Raw genomic sequence first — 25986 nt, 5'->3', positions numbered from 1 at the left:
TACAGCTGTGCAAATAGAACAATTACCTAAATCCTTTAGCATCTACAGAAAGAGCAAGAGGAAATATAATTTTATAACATAACTCTGTCCTCAGCATGTGATGTGTTGTTTTTTATGAACACTTTGAGTAGACTTATATCCAGTTCATTTACCTACTCTTTGCTAGAAATTTAGCCTACTAACTTCAGAAATCTAGTTTTCAGTTCAACAATATCTGCTTTTCCAAATTTAACAACTCTACTGATTGGAAGGGCATTCTATATTTTATGAACACCAAGACAGTGAATCCTCCATCTGGCTCTGTGATGGGCAAGCAGATTGAGAAGATTTGTGTTCTTACTTAGGAGCTCCCCATTCTGGGGCATGGGCTCAGAGAGTAATCTCATCTGTGGATATGATGGTGTCCAGAAAGCACCTCAGCACATCAGGGTGACCCTTCATCCTGTCCCATTTTTCTTTGGATACCAACATGCCTAACAGCCCTAAATCACTACCCCTGAAGCTGCTGTGATGGCGTACACAAAATCCTTCCTGTGAAGAATATCTTCTAATGCAGATTCCTGTTCCACTCCCATTCTCTGGATTTAGCACTGCTGCAAAAATTGCTAGATCATAAATTTTTGTTTTGTGTCTGTCTTATTAACTGCTACAGACATAGAAAGTCTGTCTAACAGAGCTGTTAATTAATCATGTAACATATTTCAGGGAGTACTCCACAAGTAAAAAAAGAACATATTAAAACAAAAGAAATAAAACCCGCATCCTAAACCTAAACTGAGCCCAAACTCAAAAATAAAGCCAGTGCACTGTAATGATTTTGTGCTCACATACAGAATGCTAATCTGATGTGATGTTTTTTTCTCCTTAAAAGTTTGGTTAGCCCTGATTAACGTGTATTTGTGTCACACGAGGCCTGCCCATAAGGGAAGAATATTTTGAACTACCATGTTATTAGTTACTACAGTTTTAAGAAATGTAGGCCTGATTACCTCAAAGCATGGAGCCCTGACAATCAGCAGTTCTTTTTCTTTCAGAAGAATCTTTCCTCTTTTAGAAACTTCCACATTAATAGTAACTTGCTACTTTCCAGATATCTAGGAAAAACACATGGCTGCTATATTTCAAAATCATCATGCCCCACAGGAATATTATGCATTAATGCACCAACATTAAACAGTTAATATGAAGTCATTTGAATTTCATGTCATAACATAAAGGCAAAATGAGCAAATTCAGAATCACGCACTTACAAAATTGCATAAAGATACAGACAACAAATGAAATATAAATTTTCTTCATATGTTTTTACATCAAAGTCAAATCCCAAAGGCATCTGTATCTAGAGATGCTTTACTCGGCCCTGATGATGTCACCAGGATTTTACTGCTCTGTATCAAGTTTACACATATTCAGGTTATATTCACAAAAGGGAATATATTCCATTCAGGGATTCCCACTGAGTTTCCTCATGTAGGAAGATAATGACCTTTCCTCAACTTTCTCCAAGTTTTCTTCCTCACCATTCACCAGATTGGACAAACCCAGAAACCCAAAGATTGAGAAGGGCTGAGAAATATCATCAGGGGGATTTCTTTAGAAAACTTAAAAAAGAACTGCAGTTACTTGTCTCGTGGGAATCTACATCTGACTGACAATAAAAATGTTATTGTCATTTCTGTTTGTTCTGCATAGATTATACCTCTAAAGGTACAGCTGTGCATCATGCATTTTAATTATGACAAGTACAATTCTTATGAACAATATAACTCTATAATTACTAATATTTATCAAACAAACAATACTGGGACTAGATTGCGGATGTAAAACATTCCATAATAGATACGGGCTTCTCAAGATAAAAGTAACATAATTAAAACTCTACCTCAGATCTAGCCAGATAGAAATAGTATGCTTGAATAACTAAAATCAAAAGTGAGCAAGAATGAAGACTTTTAAAGAATGAAGAAGAAGTAGAAGCTCACTCAACAATTAAACAGAACTTTGAGGGTTTTAAGAAAGTAGCAGAAGAGAATATTCAAAGCAGTGTTAGTGAGTGAACAAAACGGGTCAGCTATTTAGATAAATGCTTTGTTCTGAAAAGAAGCGAGGTAAAGCAATTGCAAAATTTGCACTTATTCTCATTTTTATTATCCAGAAACATTGTCAATCATAACTTTTCATGGTATTTTGTTTTTCTAGTTCTAGACATCAAGGAAGAATGAAAATTAAACAAGACATAACTTTCCCTTAAAAATTATCTAATTTTATAGAAATTAGGGTACCTAGACCAATTTTGGCAAGGCAGTTGGCAAGGCAGGCTTCCTCCACTAGTAGAAAGCAATATGTTGCCCTGAACTCAATGATCATGGATGCATATGTCACATTAATTCTTTGCTGATTAAAAACCCATTCCGTTATACACCATGTTTATATCAGACCCTTTATCTTTTTTTCTCTTTTGAGCTGATTTTTGTAATAGATGCCCTTATTCCTCATTACCTCCTTTAAAAAACCTATCTAACATTGTTTCGGCTTCTTAGTATCCTCAGTTGCAATGGTTTTCCTTGAATTTAAATTCAGTTGTTTTTCTTTCTAGGTGCTGTTTTCTTTTTAGATATCATATACTGTCTAAGACTCCTCTACTTTGGTCTTTCTCTGATAACACAGAACAACCAAACAGTATTTTGCTATAATACATTCCTACTTAACATTTTTTTCAACCCCAAATCACATGGATCTATTCTTACAAGTTTTTTTTCCTGATGTCATTTTCTATACTTCTAATTCTATGTAAGGACTTTCTTTGCCTAAAATTCTATGATAATCTATGCGATGCAGGAAAAAAACAATTTTAAGTGCTAGATTATGGCAAACACAGTTGCACTGATGTGTCTGCTGGAGTTTTCCATTCTTCTAATGTCAACAAATGCAAGTGATGGCAGAGTATAAGCCAGCAGAATTTTTTATTTTTTGATGATATTTGGAAATATGAAAGGAAAAATAATTAACCTGCTTTGGCAGGGGGGTTGGACTCGATGATCTCTGGAGGTCCCTTCCAACCCCTACAATTCTGTGATTCTGTGATTCTGTGATCTCTATTTGGCCTATAAATAGCTCACTTATCTGTTGTAAGTTTTGGCTAGTTGATTTCTACTATTGCTCCCTTTTTGTAATAAGCAGCTCTTCAAGCTTTTCCCTCTGATTATAAAAGACTCAGATATTTGCTAGTGTCAAAGAAACAGAGGACAATAGGAGAAAAGTGCAAGCACTCAGAAAAAAAGATCATGAAAAAGTACCCCTTGAATCAGCTTTCACCCATGTTCTTAATCTTTCCTGTTCAGTTCTTTCTAAAACACAGAAATACCTGAAGCAAAACCAAATCAAAACCTATGCTTGACTGCTTCTGAAGGCATTCTCCCAGGAGACCAGGACCTATTCCCACTTTTGTGAATTGCAAAGAAACAATTTCAAAATGGGAGATCAGTTAGATACTGCCAGCAGACACCTTCACACTCTCACAGCCATGGAAAATCAGAAGTATAAAAATGGATCCAGGGAAAAAAAGAGCTTAAATCAAGATTCCTCACTTCCTAGCTGTTGGCTAGGCTATAAATTGAATTTAAAATATGTTAGAAAAAAAATCTTTGTCCAGAGGCATTTCCAAATACTGGCTTAAGCAAGTAAATGGAGACAATGGTTGGTGAGTACAAGCATCTTAGAGGAACTCTTAACACTGAGCAGACTCCAGCCATTGTTACTCCAAGTCTAAACTGTTGACTAGAGGAACTTTATGGCTCTATTCTTCTCTGAATTTTGGCAAGCTGTCTAAAAAATGTAATGTAGAGAGTTAATGCTTGACATGCAACAGTGCGGCCTTGCCAGTTAACTATGTCTGTCTGTACATTAAACACCTAGGTGCTACTGAAATGCAACCTATTCTTAGAGCTGTTTCCAGCATAGTTCAGTGTAAGCAATATGGCTGGTGCCCAAGATAGGCTTACACCTCACATTCAAGTCTATTACAGTTCTAAATCAGCACAAGCCAGTTTTATCTGTATTTGCTGCAGTATGCATAATGCCAGTGTGTTGTGACCCTCAGCTGACTTGTGCTGATTGAGGTTTGAGGACACTCACAACCCAGAGTCATTAAGAATGCAGGTGCCTCACAGCAATTTAGTGACAAGGAGTGCCAATGGTTTCCAAACAAAAAGTATTTCCATCTTGTCATTTGGAAGACCTAAAATACATAAGGATTACTAAAACTTAGTAATACTTAGTAATACATCACATGATGAATTGCATCATGTAATATAATTACAAGAGTTTTAGTTTGCTCTTCATACACTTTTTCTAGTGCATACTTTTCAAATATTTAAAATCTGATCCATACAAATAAACTTGGGAGGGGGATAATCACCCTACATCTGTTTCCCACTTCCCCTGAGAAAGGCTGAAGAGATGGCCCTAAGGTACAAGAGTATGGATCTGTGCCTCTTGCTCTGTGCTTCCACTAACTGAATTCAGAGTTTGGCTGTTTGCCTTTGAATGCTCTGATGACAGCATTACATTCAGGCTAAGCTCAGTCAGCTAAGCTAATTTTTGCATCCTGGGATCCTATTCCACCAGCTGAATCCTTAGGTTTAAACGTCCAGCACTCACACATTGGACTAATCTTATCATCACTGTTCAAAAATAATTGAAACAGGTATTGAGCTGTGTCTGCATATAGATAAACAAAAAGCCCCACTCAGATAATCATTTTGCAGAGTTACGCAATTGTAGAAAGCAAACTGCTCATGCAATCTCTCTCTTTGGGAGTCTTCCAATGATTCAAAAAAAACCCCCACAAAAGTAAGGCAATTGTCTAGGACAACTGGGAGACTGTTTCATAGAATCACAGAATATCCTGTGTTGGAAAGGACCCATAAAGATCACAGGATCCAGCTTCTGGTTCCACACAGGACCACCCCAAAATCAGACCACGTGACTGAGAGCAATGTCCAAACACTCCTTGAACTCCGGCAGCCCCGGGCTGTGATCACTGCCCTGGGGAGCCTGTTCCAGGGCTCAACCACCTTCATGTGAAGAGCCTTTCCCTAACCCCACCTCCCCTCCCCTGACACAGCTCCATGCTTTTTCCTCAGGCCCTGTCGCTGTCACAGAGAGCAGAGCTCAGAGTTGCCCCTCTGCTCCCTGTGAGGAGCTGCAGCTTCCATGAGGCCCCCATCAGCTCCGCTGCTCTGTGCTGAGCAAACACAGGGACCTCAGCTGCTCCCTGCTACCCTTCACCATCTTGGTAGCCTTCTTTGAACACTATCTAATTGTTTTATGCCCTTTTATTTCCATCTGTATTAGGGCAGTAATACACAGCCTTGAGTAAATTGTGCCTGTGAGTTGGAGTTCCCCATCTCTGAATGGGTTTTTGGTTGTTATATTTTATTTTGTAAAGCACTAAGATCTACAGATAAAAGAGGTAGTATCATTGTTTCACAATTTTATCTTGACAAGCTTAAAATGAATCCTGCTATGCCAGTGGCACTGCTGTTTGGTTGTTTATCATGCACATTTTCATCATCGAGGAACAGATGTGCTTTCTGGATAGTCTTCAAGATTGTTTTACAGAGAACTTTAGAGTATTTTGTTTTAATTTTATTTCTTTTGTTGCTTATTTTCTTTAAGCTTTTTATCCTCAGGGACTTGGCTAAGCTGTGACCATTAAAAAATTATACAGCAATATGTAGTTTCTGTTTTCCATTTAAGCTAAATTTTACACAAATAAATCTCGAAGGATTGAATATACCTTCTCTATTTTTCTGACTGACTTCCTATGAATGCTGCTTTCTGTCTGGGCAACGTCCCTCCTCTCTGTAGAACAATTATTAAAACCAAATGTTGCCTGAACTATGGATCATGTTTGCCTTGCTCCTAGAATTAGGAGCATAGTGATTTCCTTACCTTCCTGTTTGTCCAAGTTCTGTCATCAGGTTTACACAAACAAGTCAGGCAGTCTTTCCTGAGGCCAAGGAAATGATGACAAGCAGAGCAAATGAAAGTTGCAGAAAGATTGACCTGTTCAAAAAAAAACCCAGCAAACTTCTCAAATCAAGAAATTCCAAAGAGGACCAAACTGCTAACATAAACCTAATCTATCAGAAGCATTCTTAATCCAGATCACGACCTTGTTTTCTGTCCCCTTACTCCTTTACTGTTATTAAAGGTGAAGTACTTCAAAATTGACATATTTTTAAGTTTTGAAATGGACTCAGACTTCAGAAAGTTATGGCTGAAACCAGTCACAATTTGCAAAGAAAAATGCTGTGATCAGCTGCAGAGAAAAAAAAAAAAAAAGAAAAAGAAAAAAGAAAAAGAAAAAAAAAAGGGGCAAAAGGATTTCAAAACGGCTTCAGAATAGTCATAAAGTCACTACAGCAGAGACTTCCAGAACTCTGCAAGAGTTGCATGCATGTAGCTCCTGTTACATTTTATAGGCACTGCATATCTGAGTTGTCTTAGCTGTTCTGAAAAAAACCCTACCTCAGTCAGCATGATTAATGCTTAATAACATAATACTGAATTTACTGCTTAATTTATACTCTCTCTGCAGACTGAAGCATTCTTCTCGAATTCTAAAAGCTTCTAGAGTAGCTTCAAATACAAATATTAAGAAAATAAATCTTGTTTCAGAAATAATTCCTTTTATTCCTCAAGTATTAAGCACAGAGCCAGGAGACTTAAGACCTAGTGTATTCTGACATATTGCATCTACAAACAGGCTGGAAGCAGGCTAAGAGTCAGCCTAGGAATATTTTGGTAAGCCCAGGAAGCAACTCTGTCAAGGAAACAAAGAAATCTAACCTATTCCTATTTAATACTGAATTAACATTTATTTCAGCTAGACTGCATTTCTAGAGGAACTTTCAGGTAATAGATAATCTATCTTTTACATTTGTAGTTCTACTTCTGGGTTTAAACTAGTCCCAAAAGCTGGCTAAGATGCATAAAGGCAACCTTTCCAGCAGGACCCAAAGAAGTTTTGTCTCCACACAGTCTGTTCCAAAGTGCAGAAACACTCCTTAGCAATGGGTAGAGAATTTCTGAACATTTTGCATGAGTGTGTTGGCTGGTTCTCCCAGCCCAGCACAAAGCAGATTCCCATGACACATCATAACAGGATCATTGCTCTACAATACAGAATAAGAAGTCCGGCAATCCCCAGTACATATAACAAGATACCATCCAATAAAACTGCCTGGATAGATCTAGCCTGAATGTTGCTCACAGAGGTGAAGTTACAAATGGGTACCATAACTTATTATTATGCCATTCTGTGCAAAACCAGTAACACTCTTAAACAGGTATGACTTTCACAAGGCTGGTGTATTTCAACCACATCTACAGGGCAAATTGTTTATTAGTATGTACCCCTTGCATACTAATTAGTAAATGCTGTAACACCAAGCAAGATACCTATTAATGGATTAAATTCTAGAATGCTGGTGTGTCTAGTTTTGCTATTCAAAAGAATATGTATTTTTTATACAAGAATGAATGCAATAATAGACTTGGGATTTACATAATAGTATAAGCTCTCCTTGATATCTTACAAATATACAAATTAATTGTTTTGACTTAAGTAAATATGTTCTTAAATAATTAATAATTGTTACTATAAATAATGCAAGAGAGAGGATACTCATTGGAATCTCAAAGATACAGTTAGATTTCACCAACATATTCCAGACTAATGTCTCCCAAAAATACAATAAGAGGAATACTTTTTTATTTTCTGATTGGTACCTACAAAGAGTTCTTAAATCTTCACATCAAGAAAGAAGCTTGCAAAGTTATAAAAGTATAGAACATGGATGTAAGTCTTGTCTCATTTCTAGAGGGTGTTCATGGGAAAAAAAGCATCAATGAGTTTCAGTTCAGTAGCATCTCCCTGCCATTGTTTATAACAAACCCTTTAATACAGTAATACTTTTCATCACATTCAGGACAACATACACTTTTCTCTGAAGCTACAGATGCATAGCAGAAGATTCACAGATTTCATACCCTGATCTACATTATCCCTCTTCTGGTTCTCAACATTCAAAGCAAATTCTGGCAAAGAACTGGCCAAAACATTAGCTAATGAATCTGTTGAGTTTATTGCCTGTGATCTACCACCAAAAACAAAAGAGAAACAACTACTTGTGAGAAGGGAGTGAAACAGAGGTAAAAGTCTGAAGCCGAATGAGAAAAATGAGGAAGTTGAATAAGGGCAAACCTACGCTAGAGAAGAATTTAAGGCTGAGAGAGCTGGGATTGTTCAATCTGGAGAAGAAAAGACTGAGGGGATGTTATCAGTGCTTATAAGTACCGAAAGGTGGGTGTCAAGTGGATGGGGCCAGGCTCTTTTCAGTGGTGCCCAGTGATAGGATAAGGGGCAATGGGCACAAACCGGAGGGTAGGAAGCTGTGTATGAACATGAGAAAGATCTTAATTGAGGGTGACAGAGCACTGGAGCTGGTTACCAGAGAGGTGGTGCAGTCTCCTCCTCTGAGAGATTCAAGACCCTACTTGGACACCTATATATGTGATCTGCTATAGGTAACCTGCTTTAGCAGGACAGTTGGACTAGATGATGTTCAGAGGTTCCTTCCAATCCCTACCATTCTGTGCTTCTGTGATTTAGCATCTTGAAATATAAGTCCACCCAAAAATATGGAGAGACTCTTTGTTAATTCCTTCCAGTTAATTCTAATAGATTCCACCTCTTTTTTTTCCTATGTAAAATGTGTAAATCTATAGTAAAAATTGTACTAATTGACATTTTTAGGTGTTCTCTCTACTGTTCTTAATTCTGCACATTGTAGGCTAGCTTGTACGTATATACAGACAACAGCAGCAGAATTAAACATGAGATGTCAATTATCATTTAAAATACACACAAATTATCTCCCTTCTTTCCCATTCATCCTCCTTTTTCCTTACAAGCCACCTTTTTCTCATTTTTCCCCCTTTTCCCCTTATTTTCCTCTATTTTTTGTCAGTCTTTTCTCCCTCTCCTAAATCTTCTCTTCAATCTCATTCTTTTTTGCCTTTCAAATTAGCTTTTAGCTAAAGTGTTCTCAATACATTTTGGATAAATGCAAACTGAATTGATACCACAGGCACTGGCCACTTCTGTTGTGTCACTTATTCTTTGCTAGTGCCTGCAATAATGTATTGTGTTCACATTATATCCAATACATATATATATTGTTTCTGCTAATAGAAAGCAATTTCATATTGATTACAGAAGCTTCAAATGCATCTTTACTGAGGAAAAAAGAAAAAGCAATGTAATAAGATAAAGAGTAAATATAATAATCTGGCCTCGTGACAATACACAGTGTGTGTATATATGAAGAAGATTATAGGAGCTCAAAGACACAAAGACCAAGGGAAAAGGACTGTTATTCCGTGTACACAAAAGGCTAGGCTTCCTCATGAATAGCACTTAAATTAATGAACATTCCTTTACCTTGACACAAGCTATGTTACTCCCAGGCCCTCCTTGTCATCTCCTTCCAGATCCTGTAGCCTGGAGGAGGAGGAAAAGAGAGCAAAGAAGGACAAGTAGGCAGGGTTGTTCTCAATCTATCCAAACAGACAGGAACCTTGCAAAGCCTTCAATTATAGGAATAATATCTCTGTGAAGATTGGGTGGAATCTTCCAATCTTCCGATTGTTGAATCTTTCCAGTGAAATCTAGCATGTACTAGCTTCTGCTAGTACATGTGAAAAGTTGAAAGAGAAAGTGAGGAAAAAAAAAAAAAAAAAAGGGAAGAAAAGTGAAAGTTTAATTAAAAATTGATTGAAAAAAATTGGGTGTGATTACCACTGTAAGCTTTCTTTGCTTGTACAGTACAGCAGTAGCAGAAGGAATTCTTCTTGGTGATGTTGGTTTGGCTTTAGCCCAAGACCTGTGCTATCTAAGCATTTTATCTTTACATTTTCTTTCTTTGTTTTTACTGGGATTGCTGTAAAAGTTATTTTTACGTTAATGTTCTTATTTAATTCCTCTCCCTCAAAATTCCTTTCCTTTAATCTACTCTTAAGAAAAATTGGCAGAAAATTTTCCTCTCCATATAAAGAGATAGGAAAAAGGTCTTTTGCCCTCTTAAACTATTATTGGACTTGTTAGATACGGAGGAGGAAGTAGAGAATCATAACAAAGGAAAATAAAAGATAAAGTTATAGTCATTGCTCATTTAAAGCTACTCCAGTAAGCATAAACCACAGGCAGATTCAAACTTGCATTAACAATAATTATTACTTTGCCCATCTTCTGTTGGTTTGCCTATTCCAACCGCATGCTTATTCATGTTGTAAATACTTAAGGCAAGATGATGTTATTTACTTCATTCATTGTGGTCGTTTTGTGCCCATGGCTTTTTGATGTAATTTTGTTTGGACAAAGATTTAGAGGCACATACAAAAAAAAAAATTCAACTTGACATTTTTTTTGCCTCCTGGGGGTGATGCAAAACCAACCTTAGACACTCTCGTCATTAATGTAATATATTGTTAATATTCTTATTACTCTCTATAATTTATTCTTGGCAGCATTGGGAAGGCCTCCCTGCCCACTCCAGGTTAAACAATCAAACTTTTTTATCTAATTCAAAATAGAAATAAGGCTGGTTCCAGAGAACCTGATGATCCCTATCTTACCATTTGAAGAAGAGAAAAATACACCATTTTGCTTCAACTTTTCCCCTTTCACAGTTACATCATAAGTTCAAAAGAGCAAAACACCATTGACCTCCTTGTGAACTCACACCTAAACTGTTTCACAGAAATGCCAGCAAGAGGTGCTCAAGCACTAGCCACGTGTTGTCCCTTAAGATTTGCATGCTGCCCCAACTTCTCAGCTTCACCACTTAGGGGAAAAACATCTAAAGCTATTTGTGAAGTAGTATCTTCCACGGTATGAAAAGTGCTATTTAAGGAAGTACTAAGTGTAACTGGCTTAAGTGCACAGTGTAAGCAATATTAACTGTAGCTTTATTTAAATTCAGAAATTACCTGCATTTATTTACTTTTTTATTACGACTTTTTCTTTTTAGTCAAAGTACATGCTATGGATTTAGTCATGAGATGTTTGACTAGATCCATGGTGAATAGTGACTGTGGAGAGAAAAAATAGTTTGGTTCCAAGCCACACAAGTTTCATGACCATAATGAATTACAGTATTAATGATCAGCAGCCTGAGACAAATTAAATTGTAGTGTTGAATGAGGCTCTATAAAAAAAAAAAAAAAAAAAAAAAAAAGAAAAAAAGTCTTCCAAATCAGTCATTTGATCTCCCTAGTAGAAACCTATTACAAATGAAGCAGTGCACATCACGGAAGAGGTCTTGGAAAATATGGTCTTGGAAATTAATTATTTTCACATTCCTATAGTCTGTGTTGTCACATGTCTAAAATCAGAAATTAAGAGCACCTTTGCAGGAAGCATCAGAAAATATGTCTGTATTTATATGTCTTAATTGCAAAACAGAATCACCACTTCTCTGTAATGAAAACCTCTATTAAGAGACAGCCCAGTTTGGCAAGTGTGAGGCCAGGGCTTAGAAGGGGCTTCATAAAGCCTCGTGGCAAGGCAAGGCTGAGGGCTGAAGCAGGGCTTTCTTGTTCTCCCAGAGACAGACTCTGCAGGGGCACAGCAACATAACAATATGGTCAATAGTAGCACATCAGTGTGTGAAATTCATATCTGTCCTGATAGGGCCACCTGATAAGAACCTGCTCTCCTGATCTGATGTTGATCTGTGTGATCGCAAGGATTAGAGATAACACAAGTTTTACTTCCATTACATTTATTTATTTATTTCTACGTTCATTAAAAAAATAATAATAAGAAAAGTTGCCTGTACTTGTGTCCTCTCTGTGAGTGCAACAGCTCATTCTACAATGATTTTAGATTCATTCAGTCTTATTTCAAATGCAGCCTTTCATACCTGTCAACAATGATGTTAAATTCTCCCAGAAACAACAAACATATCACTTGGTGAGTCCTGGAGCCCTGTTTGCCTTTTTCTTTGCAGTTGTACTGCCAGGGTAGCATGTGATCACCTCCAAGATTAATGCACACATCTTTCTATACTTCAAAATATCTTTTCAGTGCTTCCAGTACTCCTCCTTGACATACAGCATTCAGCAAAGGTGAAAAAGCATTTCTTGACACTTTAGTCCTCAAGTCCATAACCTTCGATGTTCTATTAATAAATCAACTCTTCATTTGCTCTTCCATTCCTCAGGGGGTACAAGGTACTCCATTACAAAATCTATGCTCCACACATTGCCAATACCAATGAAGTCTCCATCACAAACAATTCTCACTAGCCCATTCCTTAATTTAAGAGTATTAATAAAATATTAAGTAAGAAAAACCTGAGAAATGGAAACTTTATCCATTACTTCCTTCTTCTCCAAGACAAAAAATAAATAAATAAATAAATAAATGCCAATTTCTTATTGATCTCAGATTTCTGTTACTTCTCCCCACCTTTTTCATCTTCTTCAATATAGTTAGTTTTCTGTGTGGTGCTATTTCAAATTAATTACACAAGTCCACACAGACTAAAATTTCATCTTTCCCTTGCCTACAAGATCAGTTATTTAAAATCTTCATTTAATGAAACTATCAGGTTATCTGACATGATCTTGCTTTAATAAACATTTGCTGTGATATATCCTGTTTTTTATTTGCTGCTATATTTCAGTTATTGCTTCAATAAAGACTCGTTGAAATGACATAAATTACTGAGGCAGATTAAAAACCTGATGGAGGAGCTTGGACAAATTAACTTCACATCTTTCATACTCCAAACTTACAGGGGGAATAATAATACAATTTATTTTTTTAAGAGAGATGGTGAAAGAAAATCTGTAATATAATAACTACTATCTAGTTTTTATCAGTTCTTCTTCATACTGTATACCTTTCTAACCTAAGCATTATTACTATGTGGCACAATCAAGTTGCAAAAGTACAGCAGTACCATCTGAGTAGAGAAACCTAAATGCTTAAAATACTAAAAAGCCTTGAAACTGTTGTTATGTATATGGTTTTGTTATCTAACAAACACTTCTGCAAAGCATCCTAACCTAACAGTACTCATCACATGAGAAAAGAGAATAGGTGGATTCAAAGGAAAACAAGGAGATAACCAGTTTGAGTGGAGTCAACTTTTGTGGAGTACTTAGAGCACTTAATCAGAGAACAGTTTTTGGGCATGGATGGCATGAAGGGCATATCTTGTACATATTTGAGAGGGTGTTTATGTGATTGCACTAAAACACTTGGAAGAGACATCCCCATTCCTCACTGGAAATAATAGCTTGCAGAAGGAAGTGGAATCTGGTCCAGCTCTTTCTGCCAGAGGCTGATGCTTTATAAAGGAGCCTGCCAAGCTAGTTTTCTTGGGTGTCTGAGGAACAGTCATATTTCTGAACAAGCAGAGGCATTAACTTCTCACCCCACCTCCTTTCAAATGGGAAGTTTCCTGGTCCCCAGTTCTTGTAAACTTGCACCCAGGCTTATACAGGCTTTCAAAGCATCTTGCCTTCACCATTCTTCCCAAACAGTAGCTTAGGAAAACTTGGCAGCTGATTTCTTCCAGCTCTGGTTTAAACATGCAGCAGTACTCATATCCTGAGGGATTCTCCAGAGCTGCTCTGGGACTCGGCACTCAGAAATGGGCCTTTATGTAACTTCTGTGACTATTATTTAACAAAAGATTTATTTGTTACTACTTCAAGAATCACAGAATGGTTGAGGTTGGCAGGAACCTCTGGAGGCCATCTGGTCCAACTCCTCCTCAAGCAGCGTCTCTCAAAGCAGATTGCCCAGGCCCATGTCCAGGCGGCTCTTGAAGCTCTCTAAGGAGCAATTCCCAAAGCCTCTCTGGGCAACTTGTGCCAGTGCTCCGTCACCTGCACATTAAAAAGTGTCTCCTGATGGAATCTCCTGTATTCCAGTTTGTAGTCATTGCCTCTTGACCTGGCACTAGGCAATACTGAAAAGAGCCTGGCTCTATTTTCATTGCATCCTCCCTATCGGTACTATTTCCACCATACCCTTTTCTCTCCGTTCTTACTCTCATTACTCTCCAAGTAAGAATGAAGCCAGCTCGTCCTAAGTGAGGACTGCACACATGTCACTGCCTAATCTACCGTGTAGGTAACCTTCAACCCACCTTCATCAGCCATAAGAAAACATCCATTTTCATAACTGATCCACTACATATTCAGGACCTACAAACAGAGATCTCTGCATCAACCAGACAGACTAGAGGCTTGCCAGTGTGACTCCCATGTACAGCTACCTGAAGGGAGGTTGTGATGAGTGGGTGAAGGCTTCTTCTCCTGCATAACTAGTGATAGGACTAGAGGGAATGGTGTCAAGTTGCACCAGGGGAGGTTCAAGTCAGATATAAGGAAAAATTTCTTCTCTGAAGGAGTGGTCAGGTGCTGGGACAGGCTCCACAGAGAGGTGGTAGAGTCTCTGTCCCTGCAGGTGTTCATGAAACTTTCAGACGTGGTACTAAGGCACATGGTTTAGTGGTGTTATATAGGTGGTAGGTGGATGGTTGGACTGGATGACCTTGGAGGTTTTTTCTACCCTTGCTTATTCTATGATTCTACTAAGCTGTATGTCTTACAAATCCACTCAATGTCCATTTCATGAATAGATTCAAATATGACATAAAAACAAGCAGCAGAATCTGAACAGGTCTTTCTCACCTTACTGTTCTGTGTGCCTTCTTCAAGCACCTGCCTGCTAGAAAATACCAGCAATGAAGTCAATGCTATGAATGCTAGAGAATGAGGATTGATATTTGAATGGGCACAAAAGATGAAAGAAGGTATCCAGCATCAACACATCATGACAGCAGAAGGAATGTGATGCCATGGGTGGAAGAGTTATTATTTTGAAGTGACTTTTTTAAAAAAAGACAGAAACTCAGCTGCTCTTAGGACAAGAAAGAAAAATCAATTGCTCATCCTGCTGGGACAATAGTGAAAACTGACCAGAGGAGGAAAGTACCAAATTTATGAATGAACCTGCATATATAAATTATATGGATATACGTATTAGTAAAGGAAGCTTTTCACAAGGATTGCTCCAAAAGTAATGCTTTCCATTTTATTATGTTGGTGGTATGGCAGTAGAGGTTGAGCCTTCCACCAGTGTTATGTCATATTTTCTTGCCATATGACAGATGGCAGCAGAGGGGCAGTCTGACACAATGACATCCGGCTGGAAGTGCATATGAAGTAAGGGCATGTCACTGAATTCCTCCATGCAGAAAAAATTTCTCTGTTGATGTTCATCAACACTTGCTGAACCCTTATGGTGTCATCTCCATTGGTGCAGATTTTTTAGAACATGACATGCAGGCTCTTGTTCATCACTGGTAAAAATACATGCTGAAAAATAGTATTTAGTAGCTAAGAATTTTCTCTAACAAATAGTGTTGCCGTGTTCTTTGTATCTATTGAAATTTCCATGAAAAAAAATAGGAGGCATTACTTTCAGAGCATCTTACATATATGTAAAAAGAGCAAAAAAATATTTCCACACTAACCAAGGTGTGTTGACAGTTTTGAAGTTACCATAGCAACGCTTGCTTTTCCCTTGCTTTGAAAGCTGTGTGTCAGCAGCATTCTGTGCCCTGTTCTTCATGGCACAAACAAGTGCATACCTAGAGAGGGACACAGTTATTGTTCTGGGAGTTTATCAGGCAAAGTGCATTTCTGAAGCAAACAACTCTTCTGAAAACTTACCATTTTCACTCATGACCATTAACTTCTAGGCCCATGAAGTATAAAAGCAAACTCTAGGACAATTCACATCATTATGCAAAGCGGAAAGAAAAACCTTGTATTATATGGAAATAATTATCACTGCAATTTTCCTTCACTATTACAGGAAAGCCAGCATAACTCTGGTGAACACTTCAAAGAAAGCAAAGTCTCAAGGAGACCACTGCCAAAACACTGTTCAATGTCATATTAATAAGTGTTTGTCACATCTTCAAAGGTGTAATTAAAGACATAGCTTTTATACGGTTAAAGCCATTTAGTAATTTAGACACTGGTGAATCTATATTTTACTAAAGAGAAGCCTGCAGAAGCAAATTTCCTATTTGTTTGAACCAGATGCTACATGTCAGTTGCTACTTTCTATTTTGACTGGTAAAGGTCTCAAAATGAGATCAAAGTTGAGATTTTCACAGTAAGAAAATATTCATATCTATCAGGATTATTACTCATACTTCCCTAAATTCTCTTTTGAGAAAAGATAACAGCAAAGTTGGTTTTACACAAATGGAATGAGAGAAAGTTCTAGGTGGAATCTTCAGACTCAAAAAAAGAGAGAAGGGGGAAAAAATAGACCTAGAATTTAAATTCTTTCTTGTACATTATAGTGGCAATGGTTTCTGGGCTTGTTGCAATTTGGCTAACTCCACAAGGTGGTGTAACTTAAAATGTAATTATTGTAATTCTTTGCCCAGAAAGAAATTCCTTACGCTGTCAAAACAGTAATGGGGAAAGCAGTTTACATTGCTCTTTGCACTTCCAAAAACATTTAGTAAAAATGTGGTTGAAAGGAATTCACAGAAAGTGTAGGAATAGCTAATGGAAAATAATCTGACAGACCTACATAAAACGTTTATCTGCCAATATCATTGTCACAGTTACTTTTCTCTTTCAATAAATGTAAAAAAAAGTAAGAAGTGCTAAACTTCATACAAAAAAGATCCTGTCCTATAAAACTAGGTTATAAAGATGATTTAATACAGGATCACCTTACCTTTTTAATACAATAAGGTTTTAAACCTTATTCTATGCTCCATGTGAATTATACATCTGAAGTTCGTATCATTTATAAATGATGTGGCCTTTAAGAAATTTGACAATGGACTGATCTAGGATCAAGGAAACATTCTCCAGAATGTATTTAGGAATAAACATCAATCTGACTATTTTTCAGGCATTTTGAAGTGAAGTATCAATCGGATAATTGTCTTCTGGTGGTCAGTATGTGTCAGTTTCCCACCATTTTCTATTACAGATATATTATGGAGAAGGTATACGAGTACTGGAACAAATTTACTTGGCATACTTATAGCTAAGTAGTCCTTCGAGAAGATAGCATAGGTATAACAAAGATGCTTAAGCTGCTTTCCTGAGCCAGACAGGCTGCAAAACATGCACAAAACTTTATGTTCCTTGCTATGGCATGGCCTTAGCAGAGAAGAGCTAGTGAAAAAAGCTTACTCTAATCATGACAGGTATTCAACACCACTCCAAAATAGTGCAGTTTTGAGCATAATCATATATAAAAATATGTGAATGTAAACAAGAAATCACAGAATAACATAGATGAAACTTGCTCAAATTGACATTTTCTTCACAATGCTCCTTAACTCTCTTAGGGTGCTCCTTTCTTTTTATTGATTTTGATTCCAAATTATTATAGTTTTCCTTATTTGAAACTTTATCTCTTTCACTGTACAGAGACAGAGACGAAGACTAACCCTTGTTTATGGATCTAACTAAAAAAATAACTGCAGTTTCCTGTAATGACTGACTTTTATTTTCGGACCTAAAACTTTCCATAAAACACTTTCAGCTCTCTCTGTTGCAAATTATTTTTTTTTCCAACTATAAAGCATCACATGAAAAAAACAAACAGGTAAGCAAAATGAGTCCAAAGACATTACTGTAATCAAGGTGAGAGTGCACCTCCATAATGTCTGCTCCTTGTTACGGAGGTGAAATATATGCACAGAAATGCTGCATTAAGTGCAATGAAGTGGAGTGTTGTCATGTAATCCTTTCTTCTTTCTTTCTCTTTCCTTTTCTTGTTCTTTCTTTCCCCTTCCTTTTCTTGTTCTTTCTTTCCCTTTCCTTTCCTTTCTTCTTTCTTTCCGTTCACTTTGAGATTACTAAAATCAGGGTGAGCTGACAGGAGATACAAATTCAGGCTTTCCAGACGCTGGCACTGAACTACTCCAAGACCACCTGACTAAGTGCTACTGGCTCTACATCTGTTAGAAAAACAAAAAAAGTCAAAATGTTAAGCATAGCTTCTGCCCTGCAAAGAAGATCAGGAGGATGTCTGCACCAGTCACACTTTCTTTGAGTGAGTATATGACTTTGGATACACACACTTCTTTGACCATTCTTCCTTTGTCTACCTGACTTGGAGGCTTTTATGACGATTCTGCATTTTTTTAGGGTCTCAGCATTGACAGGGTGTGAAGCACAGCTATAATCCAGCTAATAACAAATGCACTCTCTCATCGTGTCACATTACAAAAGCAATGCTTCAGGGGATTCAGTTGGGAATCTAGTAAGCTTTAGCAAGATCTCCCACCTGTGAATGTGCCCAGAGGGAAAATGCCCTCAGCTGTAGCCTCACAGGATTCTTACAAGATAAAGAGCTAGAATTTTCTCACAGAGACTGAAAAATATATATGCTTTAGAGAATCTTCTCTGCATTTCTCTTCGGTGATTTATGTATTCCTGGGAAATAAAAGTTTTCAGCATATAACATCCACATTAAAACATTGCAAGGGGAGCCTAGGGCAAAGGAAAAATATTATCTTAGAAAGAAAAACACAGACTTTCAGTGATTGGTCTTTTTCTAATTTTTGTTTTTGCCCGAAGTAATCTAATTGACTAAAATTGTCAGATGGTAGCATTACAGTCTGTCATTTCATACAGCAACACCAGATGGGTTTCCAAGGTTAAGATACAAGCTTCTCAGCCTTACCCACTGGTGGGGCTGTCAGTGCCTCCTGCTGTGTAAGGGCAGTAGGTGGATGTCTCCTACAGGCCTCCCAGCCTCACACAACATTATCGAGATACATTCTCTAAACTCAAGTGCAGACAGCATCAGGTGAGGTCCTTTTGGCCTGCAACAAATTTTAATTCTGCTGGTCAGAACTGAAAGTTGGTTTATACCCACACATGCACCTTCCGCTGCACACTGGCTTCACCATGCCCCACACACACCGCAAAGCACAGCTGAGCCAACATAGGGAGAACCTGCTTTGGCCTTCCATGACCCTCAAAGATGATAGAGACACTGTGGCAGAAAAAAAGCACAATATCCAGAGGGCATTTGGTGCAGCACAACCTGTATTTTATCTTGTTGGCTGTCGTGTTTTTTCCCACAGCATACATATTCATCCTATAGAGCATGCTGGAAAAGCATTAATGAAACAGGCCTTGAGTTACAGTTATAGATGAGATGTTGCCCCCATTTCACAGTTGGAAAAATAAGTGCACACAGAGTAAATGACTTTCCCAGTTGCAGAGCATGCATATCTGTGGCAGAGCTGGGTGGGTTTATGGATGATCCCTCTGCTTGAACAGCCGTCCTCCATCCTCTCCCTCCCCCGAACTAATTATATCCTGATGAATAGCAAAAAACAGACAGAAGTTCCTGAGAACAGACATGCCTAAAAAAGTCTTTGGCATTGCTTAAAAATGGACTCAAAGCTTTAAAAAGACAGTCTGGAGCTCTGGAGATGAGTAATGAGTTTTTAAGCTTCATTTTTAGTTTTTGTGGTTATGTAGCAAGGTTTTAAGTAGTAGACCAGCCCAGTCCATCTGGCTGTTCCTGCTGGTGATGATAGCAGTGGCCTCTGCTTATACATGCTGTGCTCATCAACAATGCACTGCAGCTGACATGCAGCATATTTGCTTTTTGTTCCGGCCAGGCTTTGATCTACAGCATTCAAAGATGAGCAGTTCTTTCCAAGGTATTTGCAAACCTTGTCTGAGTCTGATTGTAGCATGACATTGACATTAGACCGATTATTACTTGTCTGGGTAAGCACTGTTTCCATGAACAAACTGGCTATTCTCCTGCTATCTAATGAAATGGATATTAGCACACAGTACTGTGGCAGCATCTCCATAGCAAAGTCCCAGCAAAATGGCTGAAATTAAAAAAGGCTTCAATTTTTCTGCTGAAAAAACTCCTACAAGATTTCAGGATTGCAGTGCTACATGTTTCAGAAAAAAAAAAAAAAAAAAAAAAAAAGCAAAAAAAAAAAAGCACCAAATGATACCTGCTCCAACTCAGTATACTTGAATAAGTGCAGAAAGACTATTTCACCCAAATAGTGTATTCAATATAAACTAGTGTTGCAGGTGGAAAGGAGACAAAGAAAGGGAATAATCTCTTTGCAAATGACAAAACATTACCTTTTTTTTGTTCTTTTTCTTTTCATAGATTCAAACTCTCCCCCCCCTTTTTGTGTTTTATAAATGAATAAAACCTGATCACATAATTTCAATCTGAAATGACAAGATTAAAGTATAGAGATAACCTTTGTGCATAAGCCTAGTGTGCAAGGCATTTTTACAGAAAGTCATAGCAAATGCAAAGCAAATGCCTAGTTCCACATCATTCAGCAGCTCCCTGGGAACACTGGGCAACCAAAATGCATCCTACTGAAAACAAGGAAGGATCATTCTCTTCTCCTCCCTCAAACTATGATACAATGCTGATCTCAAAAAAAACCCAACAGACAGAACGACAACAACAAAAGGAAAGTCAATTTTTAATAATAACAATTAGAAGACGAACATTTAGATTATATGTGACTAAAGATCCTATTCAAGCTTCTGTTCTGTAGTGGTGCCTTTAATTCACATAGATGTTGCCCTGACTCAAACTCCTCATGTGAAGGCCAATGAGTGGAAGAGACCTTGGTCTCCTCAGTGTCTAATAGCATTTTGGCAGTTTTGCAGATTTGCTGCCAAGCATGGTGGAAATGTTCAAAAGTAAATGAGCCAAAGCCCTATGGGCATCTGACAAGACAGCCTCTGGAAGAGAACATTTTTCCTGTACCAGAGCAGCTGAGCTAACAAAGTAAGCATTCATTTTCACTGAAATATGTTGCTACCACCCTCTGTTTATTTTAGCACTGTCAATTTTTCCAGTAAAACCTTCAGGGATATGCTCCACCATTAATGTGTGCACACAACTTCCATTAACTTCAGTGTAAGTATGGATCATGAAAGAAGAAATTGCTATGGAAAAACTTTGGGATCTTTCCCCATAACAAACAAACAAACAAACATTTGTGTCTGTGTTATTAAAAGTTACAGGAGACTCAGAAATAAAACAAATATCCATCAGAAGAAACTAAAGTGATATAAGCGCATGTCGTCTCTCAGTCCTCAACAATAAAAAACTAAAAGACCTTTTAGCCTATTGCACATGTTGGTAATTATACCAATAATAAAGGGAAAAAAAAGCAATTACTGAAAGAAAACAGAAAAGGAAAAAAGTCGTTCTTCCCACCCCGAATCAAATAATATCCTAAATGCAACACTGACTTAAGGAAAAGAAAAGTCTGAGGGCATACTCCTTGCACAAACATAACCACGACATTGTCTTCAGAAAGTCTTGACAGAGTCCAGGTACATGTCCTTCTCTGTTTCTATAGTTCTCCCCAAATCTGTGAGTGTTAAGAAGGAACTAGTTTGATGCTTTTTATGCATGCAGAACTGTGAACTCAATCTAACTGTTGTACACAAGATATGATAAGAGAATAACAGTGTTATTTAGTGAAGTACTGAATTAATCGGTCTAATGATGCGTTTTTATTTGTACATCCAGATCTGACACCAGGGGCACTGCTTCTATACCTACTTGCTAAACAGATCCATCCCTTCTCAAATCACCATCACAACTGAAGCTTTAAAAATTGTATACTTCAATATAATGAACTTGCACCACTAGTCTGCAATGCCTCAGTTCCCAGTTGTCTTCATTTTCTAAGCAAAATAAAACTAAAAAACTGATCCTGCTCTTTAAAATATATTTAATTTATTCTCTCTTGCTGATTGTACTTGAGTTAAATTGTATCTAAATTAAAAATCACCATTGACTTATTTCAGTTTGTCTTGATGGATTTTAGAGACAATCCAGGAATAAGTAGTGCATGAAATGAAACCTTCACCAGAGCACTCCACAACTTATTCTGCTCTTTTTGCAGTGTCAGTGACTCACAAGAACACCCCTAAACCATCTCTTACTCTGCTAATAAACATCCCTGAATGAAGAGGAACCAGGTAATATTCATTCTTGAACCATGCTTACCCACAATGTCGTGTTCAATTTTTTCCAGGACCCCTCTTTTCTACAGAAAAAAAAGAAGCAGCAGTATGGGGACCAAGAGCATCAGTAGAAATAAGCAGAACACCTGCTTGAAGAAACTTGCGCTGCACCATGGTAAAGAAAGAATTACTTGTTTTCACAAATAAAATTACCCACTACAAAAAAAGCAATCTGAGTTTTTGAATTTGGCAATAGTAATAGACATTGCTTTGGAACTACTATGTTAGAATCTAATGCAATTTAGGAATAAGGTACTAAATCAGATATACTTTTTGTAAATGCTTTCTATACAAGTGTTGGCCTCCATGCATCCATTTTGGATCATAGCAACTCTCCTGACAAGAATGCCTCATCAGAATAGTCGCTATGAACTATAATCTGACTTTGAAAATAAAAATTAAGAAAAAAACAGTGCTAAATTTTCAATATTTTCTTACATTGCTTCAATCTCTCACTCCTTATAAAAGATTACTGTCCAAAAGATGTCAAGAAAAATACACAAGAAGTGTAATCATGTCAGATTATTCCACGTTTCTACATGTGTATCACTTGAAATAATTGAAAACATTTTATACATTTTCCATTATTGACATTTACATCAAACTCCTTTATGTTAAGCTTGAATATGAAAATGATTTTCGTAGTAAGAGAGGGAATCATAAGAGATCAGGGTATGCTCTAACAATTCATCTCAACCAAAAGCCTTATTCTATCTGCAGCAGTTACATGCAATTGCAGCTACAAAAAATCTTCATCCTTCTTCCTTTGGCCTCATGAGTAGTATTACACTATTTTCAACTTTAGTGTCACCATGAATTAGTGCAAGGTCTACAGCAATAGGAAAGAATTTAATAGCAGAACATAAAACAAGGGAAAAGGAGAGGAAGAAAAAGAAACAGACCTGGCGCTGATCTCCCATTTGTACAAAGCTCCCTATAAAGTCTGCACCACTCTACAGACATATGTTTAAAATCAAAACCTTTTGGCAAGCTGATCACCTTTGATATTCTTTCATTTGGCCACTTTTGTTTTTGTACTTGAAGAATTACAAACCCTTCCTAAGCAGTCAAGTGTCATAAACCCAATAAGAGAATGCTGTCTCTGAGACCTTACTTGAGAGGTGCTAAGTACTTGCAGCTCCTGTACAGCTCCATTGGACCGCCTTGCAACTTGTTGTCACATTCCACATGCATATTTCTAATTATGGTTCAATGCTTTTGTGCTTTTACAGACTCAGATTGAACAGTACAAAAGCCAGTCTCCTTTTCATTCCTTTCAAATTTCAATGAACAGTTCTATTGCTTGTTACTAGGATCTTGTTACTTTTATAATCCAATTCAGCAGAAAGAGACTTAAGAAAAAATATAACATTTTAACACAGGGAAGTAATATACGTTAAATTTTTCCACTGACTTCAAATCAGGCTCATAAATGCAGCATGTGAGTGAAGGAATTATCACTCAAAGGGATTTTTCACTTTTGTTTTAACCGAGCAATAAATATCTGAAAAAAGTAAGCTACCACACAAAATAGAGTATAATCATTCTGACAAAAGCAATGAAGAACTACAAGTATTAGCAATAGAAAGGTAAATTTAAAGATGGTTACTAATCCTGCACAACCATTGTTTTGAACTACCACTGGCTGCTACTGTTAGCTGGAAGGATCCATACAGATATTTATATCCTGAGATGTAAAACTTGTTCCAAGTTAGCTGTCAGTTGTAAATAATAAATTTTTAAGTGGTTATTACTTGCTTCCTTAGGCACTCAAGCAGTTTTTCTCAGCTGGATTAAAAAAAAAAAAAAAATCATCTAAATTCAACAACTAAAATCCCTCTGAATTCTTAAAACAACAATAATACCCATTTACATAAGTGATATTTCCTTTAAAATCTCTCCTCCACAAATAGTCATGCTAAGTACATATATCTCAAGTTCTCTCCACAAGAGGAACTTAAGTCTAAGAAATCTACTCAAAATACAGACTTTTTTGCTCTGGGACTCAAATAAATAAAATATGTTGTGTTGTGGTATGATGCAAGAAAAAAGGAAGCAGCACCTTTTCACATATGCAGATGTGAGCTTCCCACCATAACAATTTATCAGCAGTGGCAACAAGAAATAATGTTGTATAACTAAAAGCTGATTGCCATCTTATTCAAACACAGCATAATGGTGATGCTGCAAAAGAAGATAGTTCAAAGTTTATATCATGTTCCAAAAAATCAGGTTAGAGAGTAGCTACAGTTAAACAAAGACTAGCTGAAATCCTGTACTTTTGGCCATTGAGCACGGAAACCATGTACAGCAGTCAGGGATGTGCAGACAAATGAGAGGGAAAGGAATAAACGTGCTATACTGCTGCTAGTCTTTTTAAAGTGGTGGTGAGGGTCCCATGTAAATCCTCAGAGCACAGCAAGCAATGGGGTTGGCAATGCTTTACAACAAGTAGCAAATCATTATTGCTTTACTCAGTATTTATTTTTAAAACATGCTGTACTCTTTAGGTATTCACGTGTCTGTTATGAATACAAATGTGGTAACTCTTCTGCCTTCTAACATTATAGAAGAGGGTAGGAAGCATAGGAAAGAAGATGTCCCCATATGAAAACCAGGCTGTGCCTACAGACACACAACTCATGGTAATGAGACAAAATATTCAGTAAGTTACAATAGTAAATTAAAGCCAGGTGAAGTTTCTAAATAATCAGGATAATTACAGCAGAATTCCTCCAAGTCGAAGACCTTGGCAGCTGCTGGCTCATGTGACACCACAGCTGCTCCAGCCCCGCTGAACAAGCAGGCCGATGCTTTGTCTTTGACTTTCTATTCTTCTCCAAACCTTGTTTCCATTAAGCTATCCTCTCCAAGCAGATTTCCCTTATTTGTGATTAGTTTTAAGTATACCATACAGTAACTTCATGGAGGTATTAGTTGTCAACATGGTTTCAGGGTAAAACCAATTAGTACAGAAGATTCAAGCTTGTAAGTACACTTAATGAAATATAAGTTCTTGCCTGAGTAAAAAATACACCACGTCATGCCACCCCAAAAGACAGGTACAATTTTTTTTTTTACTTCTGTCACAGCAAATTACAGCTGAAACTCTTGCAAAAGGCGTTGATCAAACACTTGACAAGAGCCATTCCTACGCTAACAGGGCAAGGTTATGAACAGACATAGTGAGAAAAAGCATCGGGGTCACAAAGAAGATGGATTGTGCTGTGGTCCAAGATTTTTGCTTACAAAACAGGACTCAATTGATAAAGCATGCAAATAACCAAAGACCACAAAGAAAAGCATCACCTTCCAGGCAAGGCAGGTACAGATTTGGTTCAAGTGCACTTTTTTGACTCTCTCTGCAGGGTATAGCTCTGAGAGAAGCTTGTTTTGAAAAGGTTTTCATAGAGCTATTTTTTTTTCCTTGCTGTCTTGTTAATCTCTTTTTCTGTAACAGCACCTTCTACAAGCAGATTGTGCATGATTAAGAAAACAATAATTCAAAGATAAAAATATCTGTAAACATAAATTAGAAACATCCAGCATTTCATGATAACTGTGATTACTAGAGCAAAATAGTACAACAATTTCAATACCAGTTCCTTATCTTTTCCACAGTTTTATGACAAGTGAATGGGAATTATTTCTGTTTAGATAGTAAAGAGGAATAGTGAGGTTTTGGAAGCAGAATGGATAGGACACCAACAGAGATCACACGCTTCAGGTAAAGGGAAGAAAATTTTGAACCTTACAGTATGTAAATAAACATTTATTGCAAAGAAACAAGGTATCAAC

General features: G+C 37.2%; 1 long non-coding RNA gene across 2 annotated transcripts in view; it reads right to left on the bottom strand.

Moving 5' to 3' along the window:
* The window catches only part of LOC128072962 (uncharacterized), a 64178-nt gene that overhangs the window by 10650 nt on the left and 27542 nt on the right, over positions 1 to 25986 (bottom strand). For both annotated transcript variants that reach the window (XR_008202547.1, XR_008202548.1), the window contains exons 2-3: positions 5956 to 6069; positions 990 to 1094 (exon numbers count right to left, since the gene is read on the bottom strand). This is a non-coding gene — a long non-coding RNA (uncharacterized LOC128072962). The remainder of the gene's footprint in view (positions 1 to 989; positions 1095 to 5955; positions 6070 to 25986) is intronic.

This window comes from Tympanuchus pallidicinctus, unplaced genomic scaffold, assembly GCF_026119805.1.
Source record: "Tympanuchus pallidicinctus isolate F22 unplaced genomic scaffold, pur_lepc_1.0 scaffold10, whole genome shotgun sequence".
NCBI lineage: Eukaryota > Metazoa > Chordata > Aves > Galliformes > Phasianidae > Tympanuchus > Tympanuchus pallidicinctus.
The sequence above is the reverse complement of the archived record's forward strand: the minus strand, read 5'-3'. Positions and strand labels throughout refer to the sequence as shown.